The 22622-nt window shown below is 40.3% G+C and overlaps 1 protein-coding gene across 1 annotated transcript in view; it reads left to right on the top strand.

Moving 5' to 3' along the window:
* LOC145395416 (uncharacterized) overlaps positions 1-22622 on the top strand; it is a 149017-nt gene that overhangs the window by 12479 nt on the left and 113916 nt on the right. The window lies entirely within an intron of this gene.

The raw sequence follows: 22622 nt of genomic DNA, 5'->3' as shown, positions 1-22622 counted from the left end.
AAGACACAGCGGTGGTGTGAGGCTTGCCTCACCGCCTTTCCTCCTCCCTCCCTGCTCCATCTCCTCCCTTTCTCCACTCCATTATATTGTCCACTATAACAGATTTTTTTTCCTGTGATTTGTACTTTTCGATTATAACAACCATATAAACACAAAAACTTTAAATGAAAAATAAGGCACTGATGTCATCATGAAACAAACTTTCTGCTTCCATTATTCATGCAAATATACATAATGGTGGTGCGAGCCGCTACACTGGTTCCCTCCTCCCTCCCTCCTCCACCTCCTCCCTTTCTCCTTTCCCTACCTCCTCTTCCATCTCCTCATCCATGCCAATATCCCGCACTCCAGGATCGTCACTACCCTCTGAACCATTCCCATACAGTAATCGGAAATAGCAGATGAACATACAGGGGGAAATGATGGGTGCACAGTGGAGGACTTACGTGATCCACTCTAATGTTACTCATAATATCGACGTTCAACACAGCGTCGCTTCCCTTAGAGCAGTGGTTCTTAACCTTTTTTCTTGGCGACCCAAAATCCTTAAGATGGTCTATATGGCGACCCAAACCCTCGTAAACTTACTCTGCACCAGAACTGAAACAAACATATGTGTCATATCATGTGACTAAAACCAAAGTAATATTTCAATATTTATTGATGTCATAATAAATATATTTCATTTTTATTATATGTACTTCCTAAGAACTAAAATATCAACACATTTTGGTGGAAGAAAATAAATCGAAGATCAGAAAATCAAAATAATTAATTCATGTTCATGATACACCTATTTCCTCTGACCATTAAGGAGAGAGTCACTATTTTGGATGTTGTCTGAGACATAAAGTACTATAATCAGTGAGATCCCTGGCACTGAAAAGTTTCAAACAGCTTCTCAAACCGGGGTGATTTAGATGACAGACTGCATCTTAGGTCATGCTCTGGTTTCTGTACTTTGTGAGTGCAGAAAATCCTGCCTCACACAAATGAGTTGTAGCAAAGGGAAGGAGTGCTTTCAGGGCTTCACCTCCAAGAATTTTATTTTCTTTGTAAACTATGATCCAGAATGAGCTCAGTGATTCATTTTGTTTCCTGAAATCATAACGAAGTGTTTCATCATTCTGAACCTCGACGAGCTGCTCCTGGAGGTAGCTGAGGTTCGAAATCTCGTCAGGTCAGTCTTCAGCTTCAGTGCTGAAGGGATTTCTTACCCAGGCATATTTCATCACATTCTCAGGAATGTAATGAAAACCTCTTCGATTAGTCTGAAGATATGTTCCACAATGATGGGTTTTGGATCTGGGTGAGAGAAAATTTTTCGTCTTCCAGAAATTCACTCAAAGATGGAACGACGCAGTCTTCCCAGTCTCAGTTTTACTCTTCCACAGCTTCAGTTTCCCCTTGAATGCAGTTACCTTCTCTGACAGCCCAACTAATGTCTGATCGTGACCTTGCATTAAAATGTTCAAGGCGTTAATCTTAGCAAAGATATCTGCAAGATAAGGCATTTGCATCACCTACTTTGAATCAGAGAATCTTTGGGGCCAGTGAATGATTCTCTTTTGCTAGAAATATCTCAGTCTCGTTCCGCATTTCAGGCAACCGTTGGAGCACCCTTCCTCGTGACAGCCACCTAACCTCAGAGTGGTACAACACGTGTACATGTTCTGAACCAAAATCAAAACACATCCGACTGATGATCCTGGAGGGTACAGCCCTAGATTAATGAAACTGACTACCTGGATGACTTCCTGCATCACTTTCTGTAACTCAGGTGACAACCCCTGAGAAGCAAGATTCTCACGGTGAAAGAGAGAGTGAACAATCAGCACGAATGGATTTTCTTCTTTAACTCTAGCAATGAAGCCATGACGTACTCTCAGCATTGCTGGTGCACAGTCACAACAGACATAAAACACTGATTCTGCTGAAGCCCTGCTTCCTTGAAGAATGAGTCGACAGTACTGAAAATATCTTCTCTGGTTGTGGTCGTGTGTAATGGCCGACAGAACAGAAATTCCCCTTCCATGTCTTCTGGGCCATGAGCTGGGCATCATTACTCCGAAATGAAAACGGTTAAGTTTTAAAATATAAAATGTACAGTACCGGTACTCTACTCCCAGTTGTGTGCAGGGTAATAATCTTTTTTTAAGCCAAATGCAATCGCCTACTGTAGGGGAGAGAGAGAGAGAGATAGATAGATAGATAGATAGATAGATAGATAGAGAGAGAGAGAGAGAGAGAGAGAGAATGTAAAGTGTGACGTATCAACAAGTACGGTAATATGTTAAAAAGTAATAGTATACAACATTAATAATATCAGTAATATATTTGTCTCTTGGAGACCCACTCCAAATGGCTTGGCGACCCAAATTTGGGTCGCGACCCATAGGTTAAGAACCACTGCCTTAGAAGAAGAGTCACTTTCTCCATTCACAATTGGCGATAATGTCACCTCGAGTTCTCTCCCTATCGCACTATCACTAAGGCCTTTTCTTTTCTGGCCTTTGGAATTCATTGGTGTTGAAGTTGGCGGCTGCAAGTGCTCAGGCAAGGACCCAGACATAGGGAAAGCTTTTTGTGTAGTCTCTCCATTATGGAGGTGTGCAGGTAACTGAAGCATTACTCTGATGCGTGCAGCAGGGTTGCCAGTAGCTGCGTGTGGTGAAAATAACCCATGGAATATTCAAATAATGCCACAAAACACTAGATCATGTGTTTGTGCCACCGGGATGTCCCCAGGTCGTCACATACATATCACTCGCAGGCAATGGTAAAACTTTGTGAATGGGTGTTTAAGTGTGAATGAAGTTTCAAGTGCTGAGTCATCTGCATATGAGTCAGCGGCATTATGGATGACTGATAAGAGGTCATTTATATGAATTAGGAATAGGGCTGGAGACAGAACTAATCCTTGCAGCATGCCGGCATTAATCGGGTAGAAATTGGAATATACAGTACATGATCTACCTTCGCTCTCATCTTTCTGCTGCTAAAATATAAGGAAATCAGAGGAATAAAAGACAATAGGCCATAGCATGGGAGTTTGGATGGCAGGGAATGTTGCCACACACTGTCAATATCTTTAGAAATATCAAGGGATACTGCATGGGTTTCTCCATGTTGGTCATTTGACTGATTGATAGGATTAGTCAGGAGACTAAGTATATATTTCAACAGTGGCTCATTCATGGCGAAAACCATACTGTCTATCACTAGTTAAGTTTTTGGATTACAGATGTTTAACAATGTGCTTATTGATTACAATCTCAAATACCTTACCAAGACGGCAGAAGAGTCATACTATCGTGACCATAAAATAGGAAAAAAAAAAAACATAGTGGCAGACGAAAAAAAATGTATTCCAAACAGTTTCGGCGACAGCTGTCGCTCTCTTCAGTGGATTTACAGACCAAGACTGGTACATACAAATGCTGAGAAGCTGCTTATATGCAGGGTGAGGACACGTTTTCCCAACCACACCTGATGTGACCTCACCAGACTCTCCCTCTACTCTGTCCACGACCTGAGTGAGGGATTACAAGGGACGGCAGGGACCTTGCCACCAATCCTCTCGTCACTGGATCTAATTTATACATTCCTTCACTATGGTTAAAATTATTATATCTATACATACAGCTTCCACAATCCTACGTTTCTTATAGTCACTACATTTGTACAATATTTGGCTAGAATTCCAGTCGATTCTATTGTCGTTTTCCGAAGAGTGAACGTACACTGCGTTATTTATGTTGCCTATCTTACAAGCATACATGTGTTCCTTAATGCGAGTGTCCAAATACCTTCCAGTTTCACCAATATAAACCAAATCACAGTCTCTACATGGAATTTTGTATACCCCTGCAGTTTTGTTACTAATTGGTTTATTCTTTACCAGCATTGATCTTAAGGTGGAAGTATATCTAAATGCAATGTTTACATCCAAATCATGACTCACAGACTTCACCAAGCTAAGATTTGACACATACGGAACCGTGATCTATGGCTTATTTTGCTGACTTTGTGATGTTGGTCTAGGTACAAAAAAGGCTTTTCTGGCTTTAAAATACGCTTGCCTTATAAACCAACTGGGATATTTTAGATCTAAAAATATTTTCCATATCTTGGCGTTTTCCGTATCCAGATGTCTAAGTGTCCCAAGTTGATCCCTGTGCACAAATACATCTAAAAATGGAAAGGAACCATTATTTTCCCCTTCAACTTTAAATTTAACTTAAATGCACTGGTTCCCTCAATTAAATTTAAAGTTGAATGGGGATAATAATGGTTCCCTTCTATTGCAACCCAGTGCAATTTGTATATACATTATTATTCATATCACCACAGTTCCACTAAAATGTCAGTTATTTCTTCTATGTTCCTTAGAGCACTCAGAATTAGTAGTCCCCAGCATCTGGATACGGAAAACGCCAAGATATGGAAAATATTTTTAGATCTAAAATATCCCAGTTGGTTTATAAGGCAAGCGTATTTTAAAGCCAGAAAAGCCTTTTTTGTACCTAGACCAACATCACAAAGTCAGCAAAATAAGCCATACATCACGGTTCCGTATGTGTCAAATCTTAGCTTGGTGAAGTCTGTGAGTCATGATTTGGATGTAAACATTGCATTTAGATATACTTCCACCTTAAGATCAATGCTGGTAAAGTATAAACCCATTAGTAACGAAACTGCAAAGGTATATAAAATTCCATGTAGAGACTGATTTGGTTTATATTGGTGAAACTGGAAGGAATTTGGGCACTCGCATTAAGGAACACAAGTATGCTGGTAAGATAGGCAGCATAAATAACGCAGTGTACGTTCACTTCGGAAAACGACAATAGAATCGACTGGAATTCTAGCCAAATATTGTACAGAGTAGAGGGAGACTCTGGTGAGGTCACATCAGGTGTTGTTGGGAAAACGTGTCTTCACCCTGCATATAAGCAGCTTCTCAACATTTGTATGTACCACTCTTGGTCTGTAGATCCACTGAAGAGGGCGAAAGCTGTCGCCGAAACTGTTTGGAATACATGTTTTTTGTCTGCCAGTGTGGGTTTTTGTAACCTTACCAAGAGAAGATGTGATAGCTACTGGTCTGTAATTAGAGGGGTCAGAGAACTTCTTTTCTTTGCAATTGGTTGGATATTTGCCTTTCAAGAATTTGGGAATGAAGAAGTACGTATGCATAGCCTGAATAATTTAGCAAGAACAGTAGTAAGTTCTGGGGAATACGTTTGCAAAACAATTAGAGGAATTCCATCTTGACCTGAAATTTTGTTGGTAAACTGTCTAGAGTGGATTTTACATATCTAGTCTGTATCTTAAGTGGAGCCCTTTCTGGAGATTCATGTTCGAGTACAGGGACGTTCTGGCTGATTTCCTGATTGTACAGTCAATATGTTTGCTTACCACGTGGCTCATTTATAGTATTACCTTCAGATGATTTTAGTGAAGGAAAGTGCGATGACTTGTTAAAGTTATTAAAATAACTGAGAGTTGACCAGAATATTCTTTTGTCATTAGAATTATTTAATAGTCTGGATGCTTGGTTGTGAAGAAAGTTTGATTTAGCGAGATTAATTACTGCTTTTGCATGGCTTCTAGCAATTTTAAAATGACAGAGTGATTCAGATGATTTTGATTGTAAGTAAACTTTATATGCTAAGAACTTCTGGGTCGTTGCTGTGGCACAATTGCTGTCAAACCATTTGGGGGAGACCGATCTTTTACTGAAGTGTTGAATGGGTATGAACGATTCCATACCAGCTTCTATTTAGTCCTAATGTGGGACTGGGTAGAATCAGTGTCAATGAAGAAGAAAGACTGTCATGGAATATCTACAGTTATTTCAAAACCCATCCCAGTCTGCCCCATCAAAGTGCCATCTGGACACCCTGGCTGGTTCAGAACTGACAGGTGTTGGGCAACTGGCTAATGAGGTTTTGATTAGATTGTGGTCGGAGAATCCAAGTGGTGACAATACTTCTATCCTGTATTGATCTGGATTATTTGACAGAAATAGGTCCAAGAGATGCGTTATGGTTAGGTTACCTGGTATTCTGGTTGGATGTTTTACCAGTTGCATGAAATAAATGATTCTGCAAACAGCTCACTTTCTAGACCAGTATCGTCAGTCCTGGCAGAATACAATAACCTTTCTGCATTATGGACGTTCAAATCACCCAAACCGGTAGTTTCAGTTGTAATGGTGAGGTTAATGTTAGTCAACCGTGTGGATATGGAGTAAAATATGCCGGGATCTGAAGAAGCATTAGGGGAGTGATAAACTACACAGATATATTTGGTAATATTTAGATAATTTAGTTTATATAATGAATAATCAAAATTTGCTGAAGTTAAAGTTCAAAACAGTGTCAACCACATATTCATATTTAATATAACAACAGGTGCTACCCTAGTTACGGAAGTATGTGAGGAGATGGTAACCAACAAACCAATATGGAGATATGTCTGTAGAGGGAAAGATTTGGGTTCCTGTGAGGAACTGGGTTTGAGGGGATATAGCTTAGAGGAGAAAGTGAACGGAATTCAGACTGGCATTAAGACCTCGGATATTAATGAAATATAAGGCTGAACCTGCATTTCTCCACCGTCGAGTATGAATAGTGTGTGCAACAACCGATGGCGGCAAGTAAATGCAACTGGGAGGATCCTGTGCTGCCAACCCTAGCCTGCCGATGGTGACAATCCAAAATACCACTGGATTTGTTGAAAATAATGCAGCAGCCATTGCTAAAAGGGGATAGAAATTGAAGGTGTAATATGTAATGTGCATGTAGTGTGGTGTAGACAGTTGGAGGTAAAGGTATTATGAAAGTGTGCTTGCTTACTTTTTGTGTTAATGAAAACACTGAAAATGTTCAGCAAAGGGAGGTGGACAGCAACAAGTCCTGAGGGCTGGTGAAACAGGAGCTCCAGCTCTCCTTGTCACCAGCTTGCCAAACACCTCGGGAGTACCTCTCTGTTCGACTAGTTAGGAGTACCGCTCTGTTCGACTGGTGCTACAGTCTACTTCTCATTAAATTGTGGATACGTCTGTGAACAACATTATATTTGTCTAGCGGGCGGGGTGCTAGTATGGGTACCACAGCAACCCGCAAACTTTACCACACATCGCAGCAGTGCGGCAGTTTCCCATCCTCTTACCTAGAGGCACTTTGGAAGGATACTTGCAGGGGCATTGACTTGTTTCTTTCATATTTCCCTAGTCATTTGTATTCCTCTATAACATTCTCACAGATGTCCTTTGATACTTCCTTCAATATGTTCATTATTATGTACCATCTCCTTTTGGTCTCTAGAGATTCTGTTTCTTGTTTCGTCTTCATCTTTCTGCAGTGTTTCTGCAACTCTGTCAAAGTAGCTTAATTGATTAGTAACACATGATTTTCACTTTCCAAAACTAAATTGTCTTTTCATTATCATCTTGTGTTTTTCTAAGTGATTTACCCAAATTTTCCATTTTGGCTTCTCCAATGTCTTACTTACAACACTGGTCAGTTATACTGGTCAGCAGTTAAGTGAATTTTTTCTATTTCCTCTCTTGAAAAGGGGAAAAATGTTTGTTTTCATCCAGATCTCTGGCAGTTTACCTCATCTCAAGGATTCTCTGAATATTAAATGTAATGGTCTGCTTAGCTGCATATTCCTGTAATACTCTACATGAAATCTCGTAAGGGCTATTGGCTTTTCGTTTGTCTAATTTACTCTGGGCCTCTTGTTTCGATATACGTATATTTGTTAATATGTGTGGGCAAGACTGTTCATTTTCATCTCACTCAAATCTACTTTCTTCCGTGAAAAAATATTGGAAATTTTTGTTTAGTACTTCACAAATATCTTCTTCATTGGTATAGATTTTCCTCTCATCCATGATGTACTGTATTTTATGCTTGGCAGTAGTTTTTCTTTGTCTATAGCTGTAAAACAGCACTGGTTGATTAGTACTTATATTTACAGTATATAGTCTTCCTCAAACTTCCTTTGAACTTCTTTATTTATCCTTGAATAATCATTTCTTGTCTGTTTGTTGTTGTTATATGCTCCCTCACTGTTATGTTCTCTGTATCTGATCCATAGCAAATCTCTTTTTTCATTTGCTTTTTTACAATCAGAATTAAACCAATTCGTTATCCTAATTTCTGTTTCTTGGTGCTGTGGGACATAATTTTGTACTCCTGTTTCATAAAATTCACAGAAATCTTTATAAATGACATTTATTTCTTGTCCTCTTAGCTCTTTTCCCCAGTTTTTCCCTTGAAGTACTTCTTTAGGTAATGATAGTTGCCCTTTTTGTACTTTAGTCTCTTTTTGTAATTTTCATTATCCTTAACTATATCATATGCTATCCTGAAATTGTAATCTACTACTGCATGGTCGCTTTTGCCGAATGGGGAGTGATTGATTATATTGTCAATTTCATTTTCTTGGCTTTTATTATGACACCTAATAATGAGGGATATTCTGGTCCTCTTTTCCTGGCATTTTCTGTAGATGCTGTGTTGGGAAAAACTCCTGCATAAAATCGTGGAGTTTTGATCCCAACAGCTTTCATAGCTTCTTACATCAAGAATATTCCAATTTATATTTGTGTTGAAAACTCCCATTACTATAATTCTTTCATATTTTTCTTGCAATATATGTAGTTAGGTTCTTAAACTCTGAATTGTCTTTTTTACCAGGTCTTCATATTCACTTCTATCCCACGTGTTTGTCTTGGGTGACATATATAAATTTGCCACAAGTATCTTCCCTTCTGATGTACTTATTTCTACTGCAAGTAAATCTACTTGTGGGGATGCATCTAGTTCAATCTCTCTGACTTACAGTCTTTTCTTTGTTAATATCATAACTCTTACTTTTTTTTTTTTTTCAAGTTCCTGTCTCTATGCCAAATATTGTATTAGTAACAATTTAAGGATTCGTTGGATATACTTCGGGTAGACAAATAAAATGAGGCTCATTTTCCCTGGTATAGTTTTTTTTATCCCAAATAATTTGTATACCATTCCATCTACATTCGAGTAGACCAGCTTGGTCATATTGTTCACATATTTAACACTAGATTTTTTTTTAATGTGAGGATGAAGGAATCAAAGGCTGAGCCCGCTTAAACAGTTCCTTCCAAGAAACAAAACAAAAACAATACAAAAGAGAACCATATTCAACATCCGTTCATTCCGAGATGCCTGGACACACTGCGTTTGAAAGACTGGAGATCATAGGAAGTAGGAAATGCAGACATGGGGAAACAGTCCCAGAGTTGACCTGTTGCATATGTGAAGGACTGGGAGTAATAGTTAACTCTTGCATTAGAGAGTTCGACAGAAAAGGGATGAGTGTTTGTTGCTAGACGGGTGCTATGCATTCATTGTTGAGGTGAAGGGATGCAAGCAGACGGTTCAAAGCATTGACCATTGAAGAGACAGAGGTTGAAGGGAGCCAGTCAGAAAAGGAGAGTTGATGAGACGAAAAGCCTGTGATGCCACCCTATTGAAAAGAGCTGTGTGTGGGGAGCCTCCCCACACAGGAGAGTTGTACTCTAAAAAGGGGTGAATAATACCCGCGTATAAAGTCAACAACTGTACAGGGATAAAGAAACCACAGAGTTGCCTTAGTACAAATAGTCTCTTGGAAGCAGATTTTACAAGAGATGCAATATGACCTTTCCAAGATAAGTCCCGAGTGAATGAAACCCCAAGCATGTTCAAGGATGACGCAGGATTAAGCTGGATATTATTAAACATTAGTGGGTACTCCTGTGGAAGATTCTGATGGGCTGATAGGTGCAAAAACTGAGTCTTTGATGCATTAAACACAAGATGATTATTTTTACCCAGTCAGAGATACGAACCAAGTTAGACATTAGGTGCGCCATGGCCTCATCCCTTTTCTGTTGAAGTAACAGCTGAGATGGACGTTGCAGAAATCGAATGGAAAGGTGAAGGGTGGAATCATCAGCATACGAGTGGATAGGGTTAGATGTACAGCTTAGAAGGTCATTGATGAATAAAAGGAAGAGAGCTGGTGACAGAACAGAGCACCGAGGAACACCACTGTCGATAGATCTAGGAGAAGAACGATGGCCGTCTACAACAGCAGCTATAGAACAACCAGAAAGGAAGCAATAGATGAAGGAACAGATAGAAGGATAGGAACCGTAAGAGGCCAGTTTGGAAATTAAAGATTTATGCCAGACTCGATCGAAAGCCTTTGAGATGTCAAGTGCTATGGCAAAGCTTTTGCCAAAGTCCCGAAAGGAGGAGGACCCTTAGTCTGAAAGGTAGGTGAGAAGATCGCCAGTGGAGCATCCCTGACGGAACCCATACAGACGATCAGAAAGAAGGTTGTGATAGGAAAGATGCTTAAAATTTTCCTGTTAAGAATAGACTTGATAACTTTTGAGACACAGGATGTTAAAGGAATTCGACGAGAGTTAGAGGGTTGGGAATGGTCACCCTTCTTTGGGACTGGCTGAATGAGAGCAAACTTTCAGCAAGAAGGAAAGGTACAAGTTAAAAGACAAAGGCAAAAAAGTTTACCTAGGTAGAGTGTAAGCACAGAAGCACAGTTCTTGAGGACAACAGGAGGGGCTCTTTCAATCCCATATGCCTTGTTAGTATTGAGGCCAGTGATGGCAAAAAACACGTCAGCTGAAGAAATTTTAATGTCAGCCATGAGGAAGTCAGAGGAGGGAAGTGATGGAGGAACAGCACTGGAATCGTCTACAGTGGAACTGGAAAAGAAAGTGTAAGCAAACCAATCTGCTTTATCAGTAGAAGAAATAGCTACAGAGCCATCAGAGTAGAAAAGAGGAGGGAAGGATGATGAGGCAAAGTTGTTAGAAAGGTTTTTGGCAAGGTGCCAGAGTGAGCGGGAGGAATTCGAGTTTGTGAGTTGAAAGCTTTTAGTACTGATGAAATTATTTTTAGCAGAGCGAAGAACAGCCTTAGCACGATTCCGGGCAGAAGCATAAAAAGGATGTGCTTCAGGAGTGGGTTGGCTCTGGTACCTTTTGTAGGCCCTCTCCTTGTTGTGGACAGGATTAGAACAAGTGTGATTAATCCAAGGCTTTCGTGCATTAGTCAAAGGATATGAGAAGGGAACATATGCTTCCATGCCCAAGAGAATAATCTCCGTAATGCACAAGGCACACTGAGATGGCTCCCAGCCATGGGAGCATTAATCATTCCAGGGAAAGTCAAAGAAGCACTGCCTGAGGGCCTCCCAACCCACAGCTCCAAAGTGCCACAGACGATGTTTCCTTGGAGGGTCCACATGCCGTACCGGAGGAATAAGACAGGTTAAGGTAATAAGGTTATGAGTGGAGGTGCCCAATAGAGAGAAAATATTAACAATGTAAGCAGAAGGATTAGTCGTATGAAAGAGGTCAATTATGTTGGAGCTCTCGCCAAGATGGTCAGGGATACAGGTAGGGTGCTGTACAAGCTGCTCTAGGTCATTAATGGCAGAAAAGATGTAGGCTTGTTCACCAGGTGGATCAGTGAAAGGAGAGGAGATCCAAAGGTGGTGGTGAACATTGAAGTCTCCTAGAATGAAGATTTCAGAGAAAGGATAAATGGATAGAATGTGTTCCATTGTAGTAAGATAGTCAAAGAATTTTTGATAGTCAGTAGAACTAGGAGATAAGTAAACAGTGCTGACATACTTAGTCAGAGAATGACAGGAAAGCCGAAACCAGAGAGTAGAGAATTCAGAAGAATCAAGCTCAGGAACACGAGGGCAAGATAGGTCGCTGCGTACATATACACAACAGCCACCTTTCACTTTGAAATGAGTATAGAGAAAGTGGGAGGATGCAGACAGTTGTTTTGCTGTCAGTTGCCTCAGACAGCTGAGTCTCAGTTAAGAGAAGGTGAGGTTTAGAGGAGGAGAGGTGGTGTTCAACAAAGAGAAAGTTAGAGGAAGGGCTGCGAATGTTGCAGAAATGAAGAAGTGAGTCAGACAGTGGTTCCAGGCATGCAGAGTCATCACTGGGAGAGGGGCTGATGGTAGGGGCATTTATGGTCCCCCCCCCCAGGGACTCCGAGGCATGGTTACAGTTCGCTAATTTTCTTTAACTTTGAAAAGGTAGTGTAGTGACTACTGTGCATGTAGATTGATGTTGACAGTTAGAGAAACTTGCTTGACGAGCATGCTGGGCTACTCTCTGTGTAACGGAAACACTGAAAAAGTTCCGAAAAGGGGGATTGTCAGGAACTAGTCTCGAGGGCTGATGAAACGGGAGCTCCAGCTCTCCCTGTCCTCTGCTTTCCATCGACCTTGGGAGTACTGCCCTGCTCGATTGGTGCTACAGTCTACTCCTCCTAATACCCTACTTATTTTTTTTCTGTACTTAGTGCTGTTTATGTGCCATTTCCTTACTTGTTACTCTACTACTTTGTAACCGAATACACTTCTCTCCTTATCTGATTTATCATCATTCTTTTTTTGCCTCTTCCCTCTTGTCCTTTAGTGATCCCCATTCCTCTTGAGTTAGGCACCTTTTTATCCAAACATCTTTATATTCCTCAGAGTCTTTACGTTTAGTAGCACTTTTTTTTTACTTCTCAGCAATGTTCACACTTTGCAAGGTTATTTTCAGTATCCTTGACCTACTTCTCTCTTATACCCTAGCCTATTAAATTCATCTACAGCTTTCTCACATATTTAGTCTGATATTGCTCTCATTATGTTCTTTATAATTATCATCTCTCTCTCTCTCTCTCTCTCTCTCTCTCTCTCTCTCTCTCTCTCTCTCTCTAGTGATTCTGCCCCGTATTTCTTCTTCATCGCAACCAGCGCTGACTACAGATTTTTTAATCCCTGCAGTTTTCTCTATCAGGCTTGTGTTGTTTCTAACGATGTCTCACGTCCCTTGTCATGTTTTGTGCATCAGCCTTGTTGTTTCGACCTTGTCTTCTTTTGGCTACTTCTGCCCATGAATTTTGCACATCCTTTGTGTAACTTTTCATTTCATTTGCCTGAGTTATCTTCTCATCAGTGTCTCTGCTCTGTTTTATTACAATACCTGCATGTCTAGTTATGTCTGTCATTATGTACCCCTTCAAAACTCTATCACTGGAGACTACTATATTTCCCATTTCGCTCACTTTCCTTTCAGAATGTCTACCTGAACTTGTAGCTCACTTATTGTTGCATCTTATCTGCTTAAATCCTTTACTTATTCTTAATATTTTTCCTTTTGTTGATACAATGCCTTAGTTATTTTATGCAATTCCACTTTGAAAGAGTCCTCCAGTTTATTCACTTTCTCCAGTAATTTATTAAATGTATCCAGTTCCACCAGGTCTGTGCAGTCATCATTATGTTTTCCACTGTTTCCCTTCCTCTTACCTAGAGGCACTTCACCGAGGAATGCCATCTTACAGAAAAATTATTTTTACTTACAGTCTGGTATCTGCATGCTCTTGCTGTGATTCACTGGCACCCGTCTCAGCTACTCAGTGAATTTTTTATTGCTTTGATTATTTGATAAATATTTTCTTTGGACTTCACCTTTTCACTTTTACTTCCTCTACAATATTGAGTAATTTATAATTTAGCATAATACCGAGCATGATTTTTGTTAATACACTTAGGTATTGGATGCAGGAGAGAAGAGCAGAGCAGAGCGCTGTGATGAACGTCTGCCCTCTTCCGAGTTTCACTCATTGTGCGTGCGTGTGTGTGTGTGTGTGTGTGTGTGTGTGTGTGTGTGTGTGTGTGTGTGTGTGTGTGTGTGTACGAGCCTAGAAATGACGCAGTAGTTGAATGTTTAACCCACGCCTACACTTTTTAATCAAGCATGAATATATTATATATTTGTCTATTACTTTAAATCGTGAATAGTCAAAGTCACGTAAGTTAATTCTCACATGTTACATGAATGTTAGCGCCGAAGTGGTGATATGTGGAGGTGTTATGGTATGTAGGAGGACTACTGGGCCTTGGGAGCAGGCTGTGAAGCCTATGCCCAGAGTCGGGCGGGCACACACACACACACACACACACACACACACACACACACACACATATATATATATATATATATATATATATATATATATATATATATATATATCTATATAGATAGATAGATAGATATAGATATTGTTACATAGCCTATGATTTCATCATCCTTTGTGTAATTTTTAACGCACAGTATGCTGCATGTTTGATCACGAGCGTGTTCTGCCTCAGTCCCCCTTCTACCGTTATAGTAGAGTAAGTCGTCCTTTCTGTTGTTCAGAGCGGGATTGTCAACTCTTTGTCCCCATGGCTTCATTTGCGCGTCCTTCTTACAAGTTGTATCAAGCTCTGCCGGCCCCTATATAATGAGCTCAGTCTCTACATTATTGCCACTTAGATCTACTCCTCGTTTTGTTCACATCTCTGTCCTCCCCTGTACAGTTATTATTGTGAGTGCTCAGGAAGTCTCTAACCATCTAGCAGCTGTGTAATTTGAGTATAAGTGTTATTGCATTTTGTTCTTGTACTGTATAGCATAAGTTGTTAATTTGTAGGCCTAGTGAGGTTTTTGTAATTCATGTAAGGTCCTTATTGTCAGCCATCATTAATAATATTTTGTATCTGTAATAATTTATCTAGCATCAACTGAGCATTACCCAGTGTATTTTCATTTTATCAGGGCTGACAGGTAAATTTACTCTTGCTAATTTCGTGTTAATAGAGGTTATTGCAGTTAACCATATATTTAACCTGTTTTTTGCCATTACATTATCATTATGAGTCCTGAATGTTTTGTTGTTAGTTTGAGCATTAAACTTTAACTTGTAATTTTACCTAACTCTTTGTTTTGAACCTGGAACTTCACGGGACAGTAGTGATTTTTAGTATTCTCACTTAAAGTGTACATTATCTTTCTCTGTTCCGTAACATAAATTTGGCGACCTCTCATCAGGATATTCAGGATATTATCATAAGGATATTGCTTGATATTTTGTGACTGTTACTTATTCATGATGTCTACTATTACTACACTTGATGAAGCCAAAGATTTTTTGTCAAATGTGCAAACAGTGTGTGATGTAGAGAACAGAACAAAGAATGAACTTAAGCTTGTTGCTCAACAATTGGGAATTGCTGTTCGCTCTCATCATTCTAAAGATCAAATTGTTGACATGATTAATGAAAGCTTGTTTAATGTAACTCCTCCAAATGAGCAAACGCAGATTGAATTAGCTAAGTTACAGCTAGCCCTGCAGGAGGCTCAGGCTAAGGAGGTGGAGTCTCGTGCTAAAGAGGCTGAATTTCAGGCCCGTTCTAAGGAAGCTGAGGCACAAATTGAACTTGCTAGGATTCAGGCAGACCATGAGTATCGCATGAACCAATGTGGAACTGGATCTTCTAGCTCTGATGATTTTGATGTGGCTAAAAATGTTAAACTTGTCCCTCCTTTTAATGAATCTGATTTAACAAAGTATTTTCAGTTGTTTGAGAGGGTAGCTACAGGTTTTAATTGGCCCAAACAGTATTGGCCAGTACTCCTTCAAACTGTTCTCACCGGTAAAGCTCAAGTAACTTATGCATCTTTGCCTCAGGATCAATCTGATAATTATGATTTAGTTAAGAGCTTGATTCTTAAGGCCTATGAGCTTGTTCCTGAAGCTTATAGAGTAAAATTTAGGACAACTTACAAGCAAGATAAGCAATCCCATGTTGAGTATGCAAAAATCAAAGAAGATCTGTTAGAGCAGTGGTTAAATTCTAAGAATGTGGATTCTGATTTTGGTAAATTTAAGCAGATGATTTTGCTGGAGGATTTCAAAAGGTGTATTAGTAAAGATGTAAGCCTATATCTTGATGAGAGAAGAATAGATAATTTGTCTGATGCTGCAGTTTTAGCTGATGAATATGTTCTCACTCACAAGAGATATTCTAAAGAAAAAAGGAAAGCTGAGAGTAAGTACGTTGCCTCTACTCAGAGTACAGGTAACAGGAAAGAGAATAAAGATGATGATTCTCAGGAAGTAAATACCAGCTTCACCTCTAGATTTCAGAAAAGTAAATGTACTTATTGTAGTAAGCTTGGTCATACTACGGAGAAATGTTTCAGGAGACAGCGTGATGTGAACAAAAAGGAGTCTTTAAATATTCAGTCAATTGGTCTAGTGTCCACTCTTGAGAGTTCCCAGAATTCTTTAACTGAGTTAACTGAACCTGCTTTGAGGGGTAACTTAAATTCTCATAATGAAGCTCCTCTTTTGAGCAGTAACGTGGGTGACACTCTCAAGAGTTCATGTGCTAATTTCCTGTCTGATGGTTTTGTCAGTCCTCTGGACAGTAATGACAGGAAATCAGTTAAAATATATCGTGATACAGGTGCTTGCCAATCCCTTATGCTGACCAGTGTTCTAGGCTCTAATGTTAATTCCTCTGATGAAACTGTAATCTTACAAGGTGTAGGGAATAATTACTTATCTGTCCCTCTGTGCAGAGTGAATTTAGAGTCTGGTTTTGTTAATGGTTCCGTTATGGTTGGGTTGGTTGAGACACTCCCAATGTTAGGTGTAACATTCTTACTTGGAAATGATATTGGTGGAAGTCAAGTGTGTCCAGCTCCTCAGTTGTCTAGTGAGCCAGTGGCTGCGACCCAGGATTGTGATGTCCCTGATGTGTTCCCTGCATGTGCTGTCACTAGGGCTAAGTCTAAAGTTACTGGTCATTTAGAGGATAATGATGATGATGATGTTATCCTAGCTGACACTTTTCTTGCTAATTTGGACCACTCACCAGATGAGGCAGTACCCCGTAGTGTTGATAATTTGTCTCGTCAAGAGTTGGTTGAGTTGCAGGTTGCTGACCCTGAGTTGAAAGGTCTTGCTAACTCTGCTTGCAGTGAGGAAGAGTCAACTGGTGCTTCTACTTGTTATTATATAAAGTCAGGAGTACTTATGAGGAAGTGGAGACCCCCAACAGCATCAGCCGACTGTGAATGGGAGGTTGTACATCAAGTTGTCATCCCTCGTGTTTGTAGGCAGGATATCATTAGAGTGGCTCATGATTCCAGTTTGGCAGGACACCTTGGAGTGAGGAAGACTGTGGCACGCATTTTGAAACACTTCTACTGGCCAGGTATCTTCAGGGATATTTCCTGGTATTGTAAGTCTTGTCACATCTGTCAAGTTGTGGGGAAGTGTAATCAGACCAAAAAGGTTGCACCTCTAGTTCCCATTCCTCCTTTTGAGGCGCCATTCACCCGTGTGTTGGTGGATATTGTGGGCCCTCTTCCTAAGACTTCTTCAGGATTTTCTTATGTGTTGACCCTGATTGATATGGCTACTCGTTATCCTGAAGCCATTCCACTTAGAAATATCTCAGCAAAGAACGTGGTTAAGGAAATGCTAGGGTTCTTCACAAAGTTTGGTCTGCCCAAGGAGGTACAGTCAGACCGGAGAAGTAATTTCATGTCAAACGTTTTCAAGCAGTCTCTGAAAGAGTTGGGCATCACCCAGGTCACGTCTTCAGCTTACCATCCCCAGACCCAAGGAACGTTGGAGAGATGTCATCAAACACTCAAATCGATGCTCAAGAAATACTGTTTGGAACATCAGAAAGACTGGGATAAAGGTCTTCCATTCGTTGTGTTAGCTGCAAGAGAATCTCCAAATGAATCACTGGGCTTCTCACCTTTTGAACTACTGTTTGGCCATGAAGTAAGAGGACCCCTTAAGTTACTCAAGGAATGCTTGCTGTCGGAGGAAAATGACAACCTGCTGGAGTATGTGATGAAGTTCAAAGAACGGCTGTCCACTGCTTTACAGCTGGCGAGAGAGAATTTAGGAGCTGCTCAGAAAATGAAGACTTGGTATGATAAGAAGTCCAGGTTACGCCACTTTCAGCCAGGAGATCAGGTTTTGATTCTGCTACCGGTGCATGGGCAACCTCTTCAAGCCAAGTTTAGTGGTCCTTATTTCGTGGAGAAGAAACTCAGTGATGTCAACTATGTCATCGCCACACCAGATCGTAGAAAGAACAAGCAACTATGTCACATCAACATGTTAAAGTTATATCACAGGCGGGACGAAAATAATCCAGTCTGCACTGTAGCTGTTCCACCCGAGTCTGCAAGTGAAGCTCTCCCATGCAGTATGAGCCTGAGTAATAGTTTGGGGAAGAATCCTGATATCATGAATGATCTCCAGACTAAGCTTTCTCATCTACCTCCCGAGGAAAGGCAGGAGTTTTCGGCATTACAGCAGGAGTACCCGCAAGTGTTCCGTGCCACTCCAGGAAGAACCACTGTGTTGATGCATGATGTCGATGTTGGAGACGCAAAGCCAATTAAACTGCCTCCTTACCGTGTGAACCCAGTGAAAGTTCCTCTCATCCAGAAGGAGCTTGGCTACCTGTTGGACCACAAGATGATTAAGCCCCGTCAGAGCGAGTGGAGTTCTCCTGTCACTCTGGTCCCTAAGCTAGGTGGGTCACAGCGGCTTTGCATCGACTACAGACGTGTTAATCAGATAACCAAAACAGACACTTACCCTTTCCCTCGCGTGGAAGATTGCATAGACACGATCGGAAAGGCTAGGTACATAAGTAAGTTTGATTTGTTAAAGGGATACTGGCAAGTACCTATGACTGAACGTGCTAGGGAGATCTCATGTTTTGTAACACTAGGAAAGAGCTACAAAGATTTTTGGGAATGCTAGGTTATTACAGGAGATTTGTTCTTAACTTTTTTTTCTTGTATCACCACTTACAGACCTACTGAAAAAGGGAGTTAAATTTGTTTGGACGGATAACTGTGAATCCTCTTTCAACAAACTTAAAGCTATCCTATTAATTCAGCCAGTGCTCGGTACTCCAAATTTTGCTAAGCCCTTTAAAATGGCTGTTGACGCAAGTGATACAGGAGCTGGGGCTGTTTTGCTGCAAGAGGATGATCAGGGTATTGAACACCCTGTATCTTATTACAGTACGAAGTTCACTCCACCTCAAAAGAACTACTCAACTATTGAGAAAGAGCTTTTGGCCTTGATTTTGGGTTTTCAACATTTTTCATTTTATTTGTGTTCTGGTTTTGACCCCATAGTTATTTATACCGATCATAACCCACTGAAATTCCTTAGTAAGTTTAAAGATAAAAATCAGAGATTGACAAGATGGAGTCTACTTCTTCAGGAGTATTCATTTGACATGCAACATGTCAAGGGGAAAGAAAATGTTATTGCAGATTGCTTATCTAGACTTTAGACAGATTGTTTTAGAGTAATAAGAAATTTCCTTTGTAAATTTCTTTTTTTTTGTGGGGAGGTGTTACATAGCCTATGATTTCATCATCCTTTGTGTAATTTTTAACGCACAGTATGCTGCATGTTTGATCATGAGCGTGTTCTGCCTCAGTCCCCCTTCTACCGTTATAGTAGAGTAAGTCGTCCTTCTGTTGTTCAGAGCGGGATTGTCAACTCTTTGTCCCCATGGCTTCATTTGCGCGTCCTTCTTACAAGTTGTATCAAGCTCTGCCGGCCCCTATATAATGAGCTCAGTCTCTACATTATTGCCACTTAGATCTACTCCTCATTTTGTTCACATCTCTGTCCTCCCCTGTACAGTTATTATTGTGAGTGCTCAGGAAGTCTCCAACCATCTAGCAGCTGTGTAATTTGAGTATAAGTGTTATTGCATTTTGTTCTTGTACTGTATAGCATAAGTTGTTAATTTGTAGGCCTAGTGAGGTTTTTGTAATTCATGTAAGGTCCTTATTGTCAGCCATCATTAATAATATTTTGTATCTGTAATAATTTATCTAGCATTAACTGAGCATTACCCAATGTATTTTCATCTTATCAGGGCTGACTTAGGTAAATTTACTCTTGCTAATTTCGTGTTAATAAAGGCTATTGCAGTTAACCATATATTTAGCCTCTTTTTTGCCATTACATTATCCTTATGAGTCCTGAATGTTTTGTTGTTAGTTTGAGCATTAACCTTTAACTTGTAATTTTACCTAACTCTTTGTTTTGAACCTGGAACTTTACGGGACAGTAGTGATTTCTAGTATTCTCACTTAAAGTGTACATTATCTTTCTCTGTTCCGTAACAATATATATATATATATATATATATATATATATATATATATATATATATATATATATATATATATATAAGAGTGGTTCCTTAAAAAAGTTTGAAAGCTGGGTCTACCACCCCCTTATTTTGTTATAATCGGCACGATGTAACATGAGAAAATTATATCAAAATATAATTTTATTTAGGGGTCGTACAGTAGGGATAAAGTTTCAGCTTTCTTAATTTCTAATGAAATTTCAATATAACTTCTGATTTACATAAGCAGAGTTGTTAAGGAAATCTTAATGTTTACTATGGCAAATTTTGGTCTGTTTCCGACCCCAGGGAATGGCAGGGGATGGCTTCAACTAGCGGGGTTTTCATGTTCGGGCCACCAGGGGGGAAGGATGTTGGGTACACCTGCCAGGCCTAACTTCGCAACTACTGTAGATAGCAGGGCATGACTGGTTTCTTAGCTTTCATGGGGTGTTACATGCTACTCTTAAATTTGGCCTGCTACTTGCATTGCATCACCATAATTACACCAAGAGTAACGATCATTAGCCTATTTTTAACATTCTCCTCTTCAGCTGTGAAAATTCCGAGAGCCCCAGTTCAAGAGTCACAATGTATCAGATTGTTACCCGGAGAGACCGCACAGCATATATGTAGTCTTGCTGGAACCAGTCTTGGGTCCTGGCTTTCTATGTGAGCTACCCGAGTGTTGAAGTGGAGAAACCATGATCAGCCAGACAAGCAGACATAACATGTATGGGATCCCTGTTTTGACATCGCATATCGGCGATTATACTTAACAGGTACCTGCTGGGAAAAAAAAAAAATGTTATATATGTCGGCCAGTTTTGTTTTTTTGTTTTTTTCTGGCTATATGTGTGTAATACATCAATATAAGATCCTTGGCACTAATAAAAGTAATCACTAAAGCCAGATAGTTGGCTGAAACGAGTCAGGTTGGTGCCAGCCTGCCCCTGAAATCTAAGTTACTAAGAAAGCAGAGTATCTGTGAGCTTGTGAACAGATTTTGGAATTTTTTTTCTGGCTGAATGGACTTAATATATCAATATAAGATCCCTGGCACTAATAAAAATTTTCATTAAAGCCTGGTAGTTGAACGGTTGGTGCCACTGTACCTCTGAAATATTCAAGGTTATAGAAAGAGCACTGTAGCTGTGAGCCTGTGAAGACTCACTAGCCTCCCCCACTTCTAAATCAATGTTGTAAGCATAGTGAAGAAATGTCCGAAGTTAGCGAAATACGTTATTATCTTCCATTTTACTTCAGTTGCTTGCAATGTCTTCAATAATGCTACAGGACGTAGATCTATATCACCGGTATTTTTTGAAGGGACGTAGATCTATATCATTGGTGTGGTAAGGGGATGATAAGTTTTTGTCAAGTCTTGCTCTAAATGAATGATTATTATGAATTGTATATCAAAAGGGATGAAGTGGGAGCCTCCATACATGTTAAACTGGCGCTAAACTGCCCTCAAATGGTGAAGTTCTCTCTACTTTCCTCTATCTCCACCTGAATCAAAAGATGCCTGTGGCAGAAGCTGTCCGGCAAGTCGTGATTCAAGCCAAAGAATTTTACGGACGTGCTCTTATCCCAACGAAGAGGATAGACCACTCAATGGAGATGTTCAAGAAGCTCTATGCAAAGTGGCAAAACCTAAAGAAGAGCTCAAAGAGGCTTGGCAGATAGCAGCTGAAAACGGAGAGGATTTCAGATTGTCAATGAAAAAGCTGTTTGACATCGCCCATGAAAGTGTTCTCAGCCTCAAGAGCATTCCCGAGGACAAGGAATTCCTCAAAGACAAGTGTGAACCAGGACACAGAAGGTCCATGGCAGGTGTTGGCCTTGCTTTGGTTTAACGGGAGCGAGCTGCCATGCAGAGGAGATTGAAGTATGAAATGTACAAAAAATGCACTGCTCATTGCGCAACTGAGGCGATCAGTACATGCCAACTGGAGTCCTCTTCCTCCAGTGCTGAAGACACTAGCAAAGCTGAAAGCATTGACGGTGGCATCAAAGTCGGTCATGAGCCCCGCCGTCGCTGCTGCACTTGACAGAACGTATGTCAGTGATTGCAGTGCCCCAGACATGCTTGCAGAAATGGTCAAAAGCCTCGGCCTTGAGTACACCATCAGGTGATCCAGCGTCAAGCAGTTCAGAGAGAAACATCAGACAGCAACTGCTCTCTTGATCAAAGAGTGTTTTCCTTAGAGACCCGTATGTTGTTCACTGGGCTGGTAAGCTGGTTGATGACCTCACAGACCATGAAACTGAACTGACTGTCCCTTCTCATCTCAAACAAGGGTGCTATCCAGCTACTCAGTGTTCCCAAGATTTCAGCTGGAACTGGAGATGCCCAGGCTATAGTTATCTTAGCTGAGCTAAGGAGAAGGGGACTCTCACATCAAGTGGACGGAATGTGTTTCGACACTATGGCGTCTAACACCGGATGTCAAACTGGGACATGTGTGCTCCTCAAGTAGAAACTCAAGAAAAACTTGTTTTACTTTCCA

The sequence above is a fragment of the Coenobita brevimanus genome, chromosome 31 (assembly GCF_032717465.1).
Source record: "Coenobita brevimanus isolate Jiangsu-jjx chromosome 31, ASM3271746v2, whole genome shotgun sequence".
Lineage (NCBI taxonomy): Eukaryota > Metazoa > Arthropoda > Malacostraca > Decapoda > Coenobitidae > Coenobita > Coenobita brevimanus.
Note: the sequence above shows the minus strand (reverse complement) of the source record. Positions and strands in the feature narration are given on the sequence as shown.